This window comes from Triturus cristatus, chromosome 2_2 (assembly GCF_964204655.1).
Source record: "Triturus cristatus chromosome 2_2, aTriCri1.1, whole genome shotgun sequence".
Lineage (NCBI taxonomy): Eukaryota > Metazoa > Chordata > Amphibia > Caudata > Salamandridae > Triturus > Triturus cristatus.
In genome coordinates this window covers 1,188,799,834-1,188,814,225 of record NC_140582.1, presented here as the reverse complement: position 1 = coordinate 1,188,814,225, position 14,392 = coordinate 1,188,799,834, and positions in this window count along the sequence as shown.

The following is a 14,392-nucleotide window of genomic DNA, read 5'->3' as shown; positions in this document are numbered from 1 at the left end:
TAGCCAGCACACAATGCATTGAGGGCATCTGCATGAGCTGACCATCGAGTATCAGACAAGCGTTTTACAACCTTGTGATCTGGGCCTACAGAATGAAGTAGCACATCCCAACGATGAGTAGAAGCAGCAAAAAAAGTGTACAAATTTTGAACAAAGTCAAAAAAAGAAACAACCTGCATGCTGCACTTATATACCCACCAGGTTCAAAGAATGGCCAGCACATGGCACATAAACAGCAAATTTGTTGATCTCTTTCAATCTTGCCTGTAAGCCCGAATACTGACCAGACATATTGGATGCATTATCATATGACTGACCACGGCAATCTGATAATGGAATACCGGCCCGCTCTAGGAATTTCACTACAACATCGGCAAGATACTCTGCCCCAGGACCATGAATGGAGATAAATTCCAAAAAACGCTCCTTTGGTACGTGACCCTTTACATACCTCACTGTGAATGTCAACTGATCGATGTGACACACATCTGGAGTGGAGTCTACACTGAGAGAATAATATTTTGCTTCCTTTATTTCTGATATTATTGCAGAGAAAACTTTCTTGCTCATTAATGTGATAAATTCTTCACAAATTGTTGCTGATAGGTATGAGGGATTGCCCTTTCCAGCATTTCCATATTTCCTGATGTGTTCTTCAAGAAACGGGTCAAATTGGTTTAGAAGTTCTAAAATCCCCAAATAATTTCCATTGTGCAGTGATCCTATCATCTGGTTTTCTCCTCTGAATGCCATACCTCTTGCTGCTAAAAATTTAACAACTGCTACAATTCTTTTCAGCACACCCTGCCAGTATATTTGTTCATGTTTTATCTGTTCCTCTAATTCAGAATCAATTTTACCAGTTTCTTTTTGATGAGTGGTATATACTAACATGCATTTTTGATGCTCAGGGCAAGCTTCATGTTGAGAAATACGACGGGCTGCATGCTTCCAGTCATTAAAACCAGATCTACTGAAGGCAGAATCTGTGCTAGAAAACAAACGACAAGCAAAACAGTACACTGTTCCTTGTGAAGGAGAATATAACAGCCATGTACGACTTACAAATTCCCCATTTTGCAGTTGCTGCTTGAAAGCAGCATCGGATAAACTCCGCTTGTGTTTCTTTTCTCCAATTTGATAAACACAAGCAGAACTGGAAAAATCACTATTTCGATTTTGACAGGTTGAAGACCCTCTTTGAACCCAATATGATCGTGTTTCGTTTGTGATAGGATTCCATAAGGCAGGATCTGTTGCGTAGCTCACTGCTGTTGGTTGTGGAATTTGTGAACATTGGCTGTCATCTGTTATACTCTGAGAAGCATTTCCGGCAATAGTTTGTAAATCTATAATGTTAGAGGAAGTGGAAGCAGATACAGCCTCAGTATATTCTCTTACTGGCTCATTAGCAACAAGATCATCTCCTTCATACTGTGACTGCGCCGCATTATCAGTACAACATTTCGATTGTACCGGAAAAAATGAAGTTACTTTTTGAAGCTTTGCAAGCTTCTGTTTTACTTCAGATTTTTGTTTCCTTTTCGTAGCTCCACTCACATATGAATGCCTCATTTTGTGCAGTGAGCAACTTATCAGATTATATAAAGATTCAATAACGTATGTGCTCACAAGCTGAGGAAGTAAGAACATAGTACATTGTTGTTTGTTATTTATATCGGTAACCATTTTTTCTACACACTATTGCAGACTATGATGTGGGGCATACAAATATGTTCAGGAAATCCAGAAGCATGATCAAACATTCTGGACCTACTAGGCCAAGGTATAAAATATGTACATTTCAAATTTACCATCCCTATCAGCCAGGTGGTGGGAGGTTGGGGCACAGAGTAACTAGCATTCAGTTACACGTGTAATTGCATGAACAATACTCACATTTCTTTTACTTAGGGAGCAATTGAAAGGTATCACTTTCCTTTGTGGGACTTAATTTGTTTTTGGGCAACTTTAATTTTTCACATGAAGACAGGGCAGGTTTATGATTCATTTAAAATTATATTTGCATACATATTAGTATGGATACATTTATTTTGGACACATCATCCAAATATTCACAATGAGTCAATTTCTAATAGGAGTGGAATTTCCAAATTAGCTATGTATTGAAACATAAAAGAAAAGAAAACTTAAATACAGGCAACTCAACTAGCTAATAAATTACGCAAAGTATGTCCTTTGGATTTCTAATTTAATGGTAAATAGTGTCTATCAATATTTCAATTATGTGCTTAAGAGGAATAAATTAGTACATTATTTGGGATCAATAATATATGATTAGTACACCAGGGGCATCATTTAGGAGTCACTAGGGGACCAAGGAGCTACATTTCAAGTGTACTTGACACCTGTATCACTCTAGTTATACCTACAACAATCCAAGTCACATCTCCTGATCTGTCGTTATGCTCATAGTACTGTCCAGATGTACCTTTATGTGTATTTTCTGCGAGTTACATATATGCTTCTGTGTGTTCAGATGCCTGTATCTGTGTTGTCGACTGTTCATGGGTGTCTGTGTGCGGGGAGTTTCCTGCAGACCTATTCTTTGTATGTGCTTGGAGGCTCTGTCTTTTTTCACCTGTGTGCATGGGTGCCAGTACGTGTGATGGTCTTTATTTATGAGTAATTGTAAGTCTGTGTGTATGTGTGACTGTGTATTTTGCTTTGTGTGCATGGGCAACCAGTTTGTGTGCATGGGTGGCTGTATGCGATGAATCCATGGAATTGTGTGCCTAAATGTAAGAGGGTTTGTATTCATTGGCATTTGTATGTATATTGGGTTCTGTGCATGAGGGCATTTATGTCTCTTAGTCTATTTGCATTGGAAGCTGTTTGCCTTTACGTATGTGTGCATTGGGGCCTCTATTTTGATTGGTATGTCAACCAGTGTGCATGGCTGGCCATATGTGTTTTAGTCTGTGTAAATGACAGCTGCATGTCTGTTTGTTTATGTGAAAGGGTGCCTGTATGAAGATATGCATGTATTTCTTCCTGTAGATGTGTTGCTCTGTGTGTGCATCAATGCCTATAGGTGGGACATCTCTCTGCCCATCAGTCCCCATGCCACTTTTCCCAGTGCCTTGAGACCCTCACGGGTGCCGAGGAGCAATCCTATTATCTCAGGAACTGCCTATTGCTAAAGAACAAAGAACAACCATGAAGGGTCTGAGTTAGAATTTATATTGATGGACAAAACTTGAAACTTTGAAAGTCTAACCTAAACCTGCAATTTCACAGACTCAACTGACAATATACATGAGTACACAAGCTATAAAACATTATCCTGCCAACTCCAAGAGAAATAAACGTAAATTATCTGCATGGCACACACTTGTGACTGTCAAACGTTGTGCATAATAATGTCAACTAAGGAAAAATTTCAATTTCTACCATCATGTCTTTATGAGTAAGTAGGACAAAAACAGGCAAGCAAGAGGCTGAGGATAAAAACTGCTTGGATGTTTCAGAACATTGATGCAATTGTTTCTCAGTTTGAAGTTATCATTTCTATTGTAAGCAATGCTAATTACAAGATTTAAGGCCAACGTATTACAAGCAAGTGCAATCAACACCATAAATAGCACAGAATGTAGAATAAAAACAATCCATATCAGCAAGTACCTAATTACAGAATCTATACAAACTGTAGTTGGTAAAGCAAAGGAAAAAGTGCAATTACTTTCAAAGTGCATAATAAAGCAATCACATTCCAGCAATATACAAAAAAATCAAGCATGTTTTGTAAAACAATCCCCCTTTCTTCTTGCATCAAGGTGACCCAGGGTCTTCCCTTGTCTGTATCTCCAGCGTTTTCCCATGTTTGTGTCAATCCATGAATCCTAGTGCAGGTGTCTCCCAGTGTCTGTTTATGTCTTCCCTTGTCTGCATCTCCTAGTCTTCGTGTCTCCCAGTGTCTCTTCGAGCCTCCCAGTGTCTGTGTCTTCCAGACTAAAGTGCTTCTGTCTCCCAGTGTTTTCCCAGGTTTGTGTCTATCCAGGAATCCCAGTGTAGGTGTCTCCCAGACTAGTGGCTGTGTATTGCAGTAATCATGTCTCTAAGGGTCTTCCTCTTTCTATGTCTTCCAGTGTGTGTGTCTTTCAGTGTCTTCCTTTGTCTGTGTCTCTCAGTGTTCGTGTCCCAGTGTCTTCCTCTCTCTGTAAATCCCAGTCTTTGTGTCTCCCAGTGTCTCTCAGTATAAGTGTCTTCCAGTGTTTGTGTCTACCAGTGTCTTCCCTTCTCTGTGTCTCCCAGTGTTTTCCCATGTTTGTATCTATCCATGAATCCTAGTATAGGTATCTCCCTGTGTCTTTCAGTATTCATGTCTCTTTCTCTTAGTGTCTTACCTTGTCTGTGTTTCCTAGTGCCTGTATCTCCCAGTCCATCAGTGTTCATGTCTCCAAATGTCTTCCTTTGTCTGTGTCTCTCAGTGTTCATGTCTCCCAGTGTCTGTTTGTGACTTTCAGTCTCTGTGTCGCTCAGTGTTCTTGTCTCCCAGGGTCACTTGTCTGTGTCGCCCAGTGCTTTCCCATGTTTGTGTCAATCCATGAATCCTAATGTAGGTGTCTTCCAGTGTCTGTTTGTGTGTCATAGTGTCTATGTCTTCCAGTGTTTGTGTCTCCCAATGTCATCCAGTGTTTGTTTCTCCCAGTGTCTTCCTTTCTACGTGTCTCCCAGTGTCTGTGTCTCTCAGTTCGCGTGTCGCCCAAGGTCTTCCCTTGTCTGTATCTCCCAGTGTTTTCCCATGTTTGTGTCTCTCAGTGTTCGTGTATCCCAGTGTCTTCCTTTGTCTGTGTTTTCCAGTGTTTGTGTCTCTCAGTGTCCGTGACTCCCAGTGTTTTCCTGTGTTTGTGTCTTTTAGTATTTGTGTTTCCCAGTATCTGTATGTGTTTACCAGTGTCTGTGTCTCTCAGTGTTCGTGTCTCCCAGGGTCTCCCCTTCTCTGTGTTTCCCAGTGTTTGTGTCCCCCAGTGTCTTCCCTTATCTGTGTCTCTCAGTGTTCATGTCTCCCAGTGTCTTCCCTTATTTGTGTCTCTCAGTGTTCATGCCTCTCAGGGTCTTCCCTTCTCTGTGTTTCCCAGTGTTTGTGTCCCCCAGTGTCTTCCCTTATCTGTGTCTCTCAGTGTTCATGTCTCCCAGTGTCTTCCCTTATTTGTGTCTCTCAGTGTTCGTGTCTCCCAGGGTCTCCCCTTCTCTGTGTTTCCCAGTGTTTGTGTCCCCCAGTGTCTTCCCTTATCTGTGTCTCTCAGTGTTCATGTCTCCCAGTGTCTTCCCTTATTTATGTCTCTCAGTGTTCGTGCCTCTCAGGGTCTTCCCTTGTCTGTGTCTCCCAGTGTTTTCTCATGTTTTTGTCTATCCATGAATCCTAGTGCAGGTGTCTCTCAGTGTTCGTGTCTCCCAGTGTCTCCCAGTGTATTAGTCTTCCAGTGGTTGTGTCGCCCTAGGTCTTCCCCTGTCTGTGTCTCCAGTGTTTTCCCATGTTTGTGTCTATCCATGAATCCTAGTGCAGGTGTCTCACAGTGTCTGTTTGTGTCTCCCAGGGTCTTCCTTTCTCTGTGGCTCCCAGTGTCTGTTTGTGTCTCCCTGTGGCTGTGTATTCCAGTGTCTGTCTACCTCTGTCTTCCAGTGGTTGTGTCTCCCTAGGTCTTCCCTTGTGTGTGTCTCCCAGTATTTCCCTGTGTTTGTGTCTATCCAGGAATCCTAGTGCAGGTGTTTCACAGTGTCTGTTTGTGACTTCCAGGGTCTTCCCTTCTCTGTGTCTCCCAGTGTCTGTTTGTGTCTCCCAGAGTCTTCCCTTATCCATGTCTCTCAATGTTTGTGTCTCTCAGGGTCATCCCTTGTCTGTCTCCCAGTGTTTGTGTCTCCCAGTGTTTTCTCATGTTAGTGTCTATCCATGAATCCTAGTATAGGTGTCTCCCAGTATCTTCCCCCAAACAGAATTCACAAATATTCGCTGGGAGTGCAGGGGCATAGCTTTCATCGGGCACAGCAGGTGTAGTGACACCGGGGCCCAAAGGTCTGAAGGGCCCACTGAGCCTGGATTGTCTACAATGAAGGGTGAAGGTCATGACCTCTAGGGGATATGGGCACTTCTCTTGATAGTTACTGTTACAGGAAGGTATGTTTTTGATTTGGATCCAAAGTACCCTCTCCTCTCTCACTATTGCCTGATTTTCGACAGGAGTATTCTGAAAAGATGTGTGACGCTGCAGGTAGTTCAATCCAATTAGCAAACAGCGCGGGTAGTTTTGTGTTTCCTGTCACACACCTGGGCATTCCTCTCCCTACATGCAAAGTGTTGTCTTGCACTGATTGACGGTGTCTCAGATGGAGCGGGCCGCTTGGCAGTCATGACATTATATTTCTAAGAGGTGTCTGTCCCTATGTGAAGCCATGCCAAGTGTTTCCTATGTTATCTAGAGAGGTACTGGAGCGAGGACAGACAGTTACGAGCATTCACCCTGCAGTTGTATCACATGGCTGGACTCCTGCAACACGCAGCACTCTGGCGTGTGGACGGTCACAGCTGGGACATGTGGCTCCTGGCCGGCCTGGTGGAGGATGGAGGCCGCCCCAAGCTATTGATGTGCAGCCTTAGGGTGTCGGAGGGCAGACCATATACAGTACGGCAGGCAGCGAGGGTCTGAGAACAAGCGGTAACACGAGCTTTGGGCAAGCCCCTGTATCCAGGCTTCCCCCTCTCTGGGGGCTTCGCCTTTCCTGCACATACAATCACTGATGATGTCCCAACGGACGGCGGGTGGCGCTCAGAGGGCGCGAGACCTGCACCACAACAGCACCTTTGTGACAGCGAGGAGGGTGGGCCTTTGTTTCAGGTAGGTCTGGGACAATTCGTACAACACACCAAGCTTTCTCGTCCAGCCAGGGCGGTCTGGATGATGTTTCCGGAGGAATCTCGCACTCTGAGTCTCATACTGGGATCTGGCTCTAGTAGGGGTCTCATCTCTGGACTGTACATGGCTCTGAAAGAAGACAACCCGCCTTGATATGGCGTCTGGATCTTACAGCTGGGCTGCGGATCTGGAAGAACCGCTCACAGATGGAGCGCGGAAACATGCGTGTGCCCAAGTGAATGACGCCCCTAGCAATGCGAGTTTCAAGCTCACGCGGTTCTATTATTTGCGTCGGGCTTATCGAATGCCGCGGCGTTTGCATAGAATATTCCTGGAATGTCTGGTAGGGTGCACCCGATACAATGCGACCCCTGCTGATTTGTGTCATGTGACATGGGGGTCCCCCAGACTTGAGGCATCCTGGGCTAGAGTGGTGCAGGCACTACAGGGTCACAGGAGCCGGCTGCAGCCGAGGGGCACTACAGGGTCACAGGAGCCGGCTGGAGCCGAGGGCTTGCCATTGCCTCTGGTGAAGTTCGGATTACTAAGTTTCCCCTTGCTTCCACGGACAGAATGATTTCTCAGTCACAAGCACATACACACATCATACGCTGGTGGGGCGCAGAACACCAACATTCATTCTCTCAAACTATCCGTACCTACAAAGGGATATCAAATCCTAACCACAACTGTTCTCTTTGATAGAGGAAACCCACTTCTCCTGAATCACCCTAACAATTCCTCCATCAAGAGGTCGATCAAATCATTTAGTTGTTATTTAGTTCAATGATACCGTTACTCTCAATTTAATCATTAAACATTTCAATGGAAATAATCACCCGACACAGTAATTCAAATAATGATTTTCTTTATCTAATTTATATGCAGGTTAAATCCTAATAATGCAATATCATCTTTTGTCATATTTACCTATTCTGGCTAATTGTCGTTTTCTAAGTCAGAACTGGTCCTCAGTAAATTCATCAGAGTTATAAAGTCTCCGTCCTCTCCGTCAGCATAAAGATCTCTGATCATCGATTCTCCGTCAAATAGCTTCTGGATGAAGTGGTGTCTAACGATAGCCTATTTCCTCTCTAATACATCTCAATACATTAGGAAATATTTTCAGATTTTCCCATGTGAAAGAAGTCTCAAAGCAAATGTATGGGAAAGACTAATCCGTAGTCCTAAATGTATCAGTTCGTTGGAAACAGGTTGGGTTCGACAGTTCATATTTCCAACAGCAACATTTGCTTCACGTTCAGGGGCATTGGCACCTCGCCCAGGGTAGTCTTCATGGGCATGGTCTGACAGGTCACACAAGAGACACGAATGAAGTCAGCGCAGACGCCTTTCTCCATTGTTCAAATGATGAAGTAATGTACTCTAGTTAGGTTTCAGTCGGCGGCCCTCTTTTGGTAGGCCAGAATAGTCAACTTTAAGCAAAGAAACACAAAATCGTAATTAATACATAGAAATGATTAAAACAGTGTTATTTCCTTGCTAATACCCTTATGTGTATGCATTTATCTAGCCATATGCAACATTCAAGCCGTTAATGCTGGTTTATTTAAGCGCAAATCACAATAACATTACTCAAGCAACATTTATCGTTTTAATATGCATACAAACTTAGTTCACTTATTATTTTAGGCATGCAAATGCATTCCCCCGTGTATTCTTTCTGTTAATAAGGTTGGTTTAGTACTTACACATCAACTATTAGTTGTTATAATTATTCATTAATCGTTTTAATATAAACATATATAAATGGATTGGGTATATAAAAAGAAAATATTTTTCCTGCTCCATCAATCCCCCCTTTGGTGATTTTATCACCACAAACAAAACCCACAAAAATCAATTTATTTTCCCCTTTTATGGAAATTCAAAATGTTTTCTTGTTCAATTAAAATTCTGTTTCTCTTTCATCTTCCCTTTTGGTTTTGTCATACATACTCTCTTTCCATTCTTCTAATTCTATCTCGTTAAAATCTCTTTCTTGTTTCTTTTCCTTCTTTTTGATAATTTCTCGTCTAATTTTCTTTTTATTTCTTCTATGTCTTCAACACATACATCCTAATCTAAGTATTAATAATATGAAAATCACACACGTTAGTGGAAATAATATTTTCCCTAATATAGTACTACCTAATTTACCTAAGAAAGTTTTAATAGCAGCCATCTTATTACTAATTCTAGTCCAGATACTTTCAACCTCCAGTGGTTTTATTTCATCATGCAGTTCTGTGATATTTTTAATATATACTTTTAGATCTTTGCTTTCATCAGGAATGTAAGTGCAACAATGTTGAACTTTCAGCATTCCACAGACTCAACCCTCTTTTGCCAATAAGATATCAAGGGCAAGTCGATTTTGCATAATCATAGCACGCATGGCAACCATCTCAGTATTTACCAAAAGAAATCCTCCAGCGGTGCTTGTTGACAAGCGATCCACTATGGTTGACAATTTCCGAATATTATTTGCATTCAAAGATATCCCCACTGCTGGTATCAAGGCTCCAAAAATATCACCTACAATTTCTAACCAAGTTTCTCTTCTACTACGCATTAGTAGGTTATGTGGTCCACTATTTTCTACTCTATCCATGTGAAAGATTTTTGGAAAGACCAGGCCAACATAACATGTGCCACACCAATGGTCGGGCAACCTGTAATAAGCCTTGTTCCCACAAATATAGTACAGTCCAGGAAAGACTGGATCTTCTCCGCCTCTAAATCCCCATCCAGATGCAATAAAATATGTATCATGACACTCACTTGTCCCTATATAATAATAATCATATTGGGATCTTTCCCTCATAATGCATAATTTGCCTTTCTGGGTTGAATCTATAGCTATTGTTGGTCTAGCTTCACCCTTTGTCTCCTTTTTCCCATCTATTTCCCAAATGTTTTCCCCTTCCTTATGTCCTTCTGCATTTTTATGTATTTTCATTCTCCTTTCTTCAACCATATCCAAAAATGTTTTCTCTTCTGTCTTCAAATAAATTGTTTCTAAAAATATATTCTAAAGTTAGTTCTTTAGTTTCTATAAAAATCTCATCTAGTACATTAGCGGTTTTTGCTGGATTCAATTCATTATTCATGGGCAATTGTCCAAGAATGTTATCTATATTAGACAGATTATATTCTAATTTCCCTACTTGATAAAATATGCTGGTTAAAACGCTACATGTTATTCCATAAGTTGCTGGAAGGTGATAAGTCACCCCTTCTGAAACAGAGGCAGGTAACTGCATACACACGTAGCAATCCCTTACAGCCATTGTTCTTACATATTCATACAATAATTTTGAAAAAACATTGCTAGAAAAATCAGTTATAGACCTATCCTTGTGCATATGCTCAGTGCTTGTTTTAAATGGAACTACCTTTAGTGAACTTTCACTATGTTAGTCATATTCTCTGTATGTCCCTCTAGTGTATCTAAAGTTACTTTAAAAGAGATCAAAAGAGCGAGTACGCTCCAAAGAAGCATTAATAGTCCTGTACAACAACAACATGTCTTGCACCATCTTCTCATAAAGGTACATTTACTCTTGTTATCATCTATGTTAGCCATCTTGTTAAAATTGACCGTGTCTTTTGACTTAGCCTCTTCTACTCCGCTTCTTGTAGTTTTCCTGCAAGAGCTAGGCCCTTATCAGGTGATCCAAGTACTTCAATTTCTTATTCAATCCTTTATATTTTCTACAAGGACCTTCTTGAAATCACTCAGCTTGGCCTCTCGTCGTTTTTCACTTCCTCCTCATCATCCACATAGAGAATTTCCTGATCTTCCGCTTCTTCTCCGATATCGGATAGGATAACTCTCAGGATTTCCGCTATCTCTTCTTCCTTCACCACTTTCAGTAAAGTCTCCTCTGGATTTCCTTGACTATCTACCTCTTCTCCTTGTTCAGGCAGTGCCACGTACGTCCATTCAGGTGACTTATACTTCTGGTTTGGTTTTCTTGATCGTTTGTTTCCTTCAAACACTTCTGTCTCTCCCTCTTTTTCTCTGTGCTGACTTGTTACTTCATTCACTTGTTCAGCTTCTGAGGGTTTGACTCGTGTCAATCGATATCTTAGTCTCTTTATTTTGTTTGGCCAAAGATCTCCTTTAGCATTCCTTCTTGTTTTGCCGTCTTAACTGTTTCTTTCCTCAATCCAAGTTCTCTTCCTTAGAACTCGACCCTCTGGTATTTCAGTTTCACTGTCTTCAGATTCTGTCTCTGTGGTTTTTCTTTTTCAACAGTTTCTTTTTCCCTCTTTAGTGTTTGCCCTACTTCTGTCCCTCCTCGGGTCTCCGGCACGCAATTTTCCTGCTGACTACTTGTCCCTTCACCTAGCTGTGTGTTGCAGTTCCCTACACCTCCTCGGGGGTCTTCCGCAATCTGTCGCTCTCTCTCTGTGACTGTCCCTTCTTCTCCTTCCAGAATTTCCTCAGGTGGAACTTCTTCTACTCTTTCGTCTGGTGTAAATGTTACTTCTGACGGGACATTATTTTCTTTTCTCTTCTTCTTTCTGTGCTCGCCACTGGCGTTTTGCTCGTCTCCAGAATCTGAACCATCTGAAATCTGTAATCTCTTCCTCAGAATTTCTTCTCTTGAGTCTGAACTAGTCTTGGCTCCTTTTCCCCCCTTTCAGGATTTTCTTTTGAATTTGCATTGTCATCGCCTGAATCATCACTTGATCCTGAATCATCAAAATATTCTTTTCCAATGCTATCTGCTGGATTTGGAACTCTCAAAGTGTGACTTGCATGTATCCAATTTTTCAGTCCAGCACACTTCACAGCAGTTGTTGTAGTCAAAATAACTTGCCTTGGTCTTCCCCACCTTGGAACCAAGCAATTCCTTCTTCTGTAGACTTTTATTCTCACCCAGTCACCTGGGCTCAGGTCATGAGCTGGTTTTCTCTCAAGGGTGGTGGCGTCCGCTCCAACCTGGTGAAACACAGAATGGACTGCGTCAGCCAGGCCTTTTCCAGTAATCCAAAATAATGTCATCAGTTATTGTCATCAGCTTGTTGACTGGAACAAATACGTGTCTCATGGCTCGTCCCATGATAATTTCGTGGGGACTCAAACCTGTAGTTCTGTCTGGAGTAGATCTGATTGTCATCAAGACTAGAGGCAAGACATCAGGCCATTCCATTCCTGTGGCTAAACACATTTTCCCTATTCTGTTTTTGATCGTACCATTTATTTGCTCAACCACACCAGAAGCCTCTGGTCGATAGGCACAATGTAGTTTTTGTTGTACACCCAATGCTTCACAGATCAATTCCATAATCTCATTGTAAAAGTGTCTTCCTCTGTCTGATTCTATCGTTATGGGGAACCAGTATCTTGGGAGGAATTCCCTCAACAAGAGTTTGGCCACTGTGATTCCATAATTTCTTCTAGTTGGGTATGCCTCTACCCACCTGGAGAACAGACAAACTACCACCAGAACATACCTCAACTTGTTATAAGGGGGCATTTCAATGAAATCTATTTGCATTCTGGTGAAGGGTCCTCCCTCTCGGCCTATTGTGCCTAGGCTCACCACTGTTTTCCTTCCAGGATTGTACTGCTGGCATATTAGGCATCTTTGACAGAGACTCTCTGCTATCAACCTGAATTTGGCATTGTACCAGGTCTTCTTAAAAGCCCTTATCATGGCATCTCTTCCCAGATGTCCTTGGCCATGATACATCCGTGCCATGGTTGACATCATGCTATCAGCCATTACTGGTCTTCCATCCCGATAGACCCACACATGATCCTTTTCCCTTGGTGCACAACCTGCTTTTACCCACTGCTTCATTTCTTCATCTCCTGCTTCATCCTGCAACTGCCTCACTTCTTCCCATGTTCCCACAACGTTAGTAAACATTATGGAGCAAGAAAACATTTCCTTTTCCTTGTCCCTATTGACCGAATATTGATTTCGGGCACAGCCATGTCATTGGCATAGCGATTCCCAGTAGTGATATAATCACTACCCTGACTATGAGCAGCACATTTTACCACTGACAGTTCCTTTGGCAATTGTATTGCCTCAAGCAATTTTCCCACCACTTCTGCATTCTTTATAGGAGTTCCACTTGCGGTCAGGAAACCTCTCTGCAGCCAAAGTTGGCCAAAATCGTGGACAACTCCAAAGCCGTACTGGCTGTCTGTTATCACAGTCACTCTCACATTCTTCCCAATTTTGCATGCCCTTGTCAATGCCACTAGTTCTGCTACTTGAGCGGATTTAACTCCTTTCAAGTGTGATGCTTCTATAACTGCAGCAACTGTGCATATAGCATAGGCCGCACTCAACAATCCTTCGTCTGTTCTCAAGCACGACCCATCCACAAACAACACAATCACTTTCTGGCAATGGTAAATCTTTTATGTCTGGTCGGGGTTTCGTGCAAAAGTCAAGCACATCCAAACAATCATGATCAACATCATCTCTTACCTCTACTCTCTCCGCATCAGGCAAAAGTGTAGCTGGATTCACATTCACACATCTTTCCAGACTCGCATTGGTTGCACCTAGAATGACCTTCTCATATTTAGTCAGCCGACTATGTGACATGAACTGTGTTCGGCTCCTTGTTAAAAGGATCGCCACATTATGAGGTACAAACACTCTTACTGGATACCCCATCACGATTCCCTCACTCTGCTCTAGGCTTCGGCATGTAGCAGCTACTGCTTTCAGACATCCTGGCAAACCTACCGCCACTGGATCTAACATGGACGAAAAATATGCAACTGGTCTCCTTTGTCTTCCATGTTTCTGTATTAACACTGAGGGTGCACATCCATTTCTTTCACTGCAGTACAATTCAAATTCTTTCTCATAGTCTGGCATCCCCAGAGCTGGGGCTTCGCAAAGGCTGTTTTTTAATTGTCTGAATGCTGCCAATTCTTCTTTGTTTAATTCAAGGGGGTCTTTAACCTCACTTTTCGTCAATCTTACCAATGGTTTGGCAATCAGAGAAAAGTTACTTATCCACTGACGACAGTAGCCAACCATCCCTAGGAACATTCTCACCTCTCTTTGGGTCATTGGGGCTCTCATTCCTCTAATAATTCTGATTCTGTCTGTGGTTACTTTTCTCAGCCCTTTTTCAATGGTATGTCCCAAATATTGTAGTTCTTTTTTACAGAATTGCAATTTTGTTGGAGATACCTTTAGTTCTCCATCTGCCAAATGGTTCAGCAAAGCTATGGTGTCCGCTTCACAAGCTTCACGTGTTTTTGACGCCACCAATAGGTCGTCAATATACTGGACCAAAACTGAATTTTCAGGCATGGTTAGACTTTCCAGAGATTTCTTTAGCAACTGGTTGAAAATTGAAGGGCTCTCTGTATACCCCTGTGGGATTCGGCACCATGCCAAAATACGCTCTCCAAACCGAAATGCAAAAATCGGCTGGCTGTCATGATGCAACGGAATGGAAAAGAAAGCATGACACAAATCAATTACTGTGTACCATTCTGCATCATGAGGAATCTGATACAATAT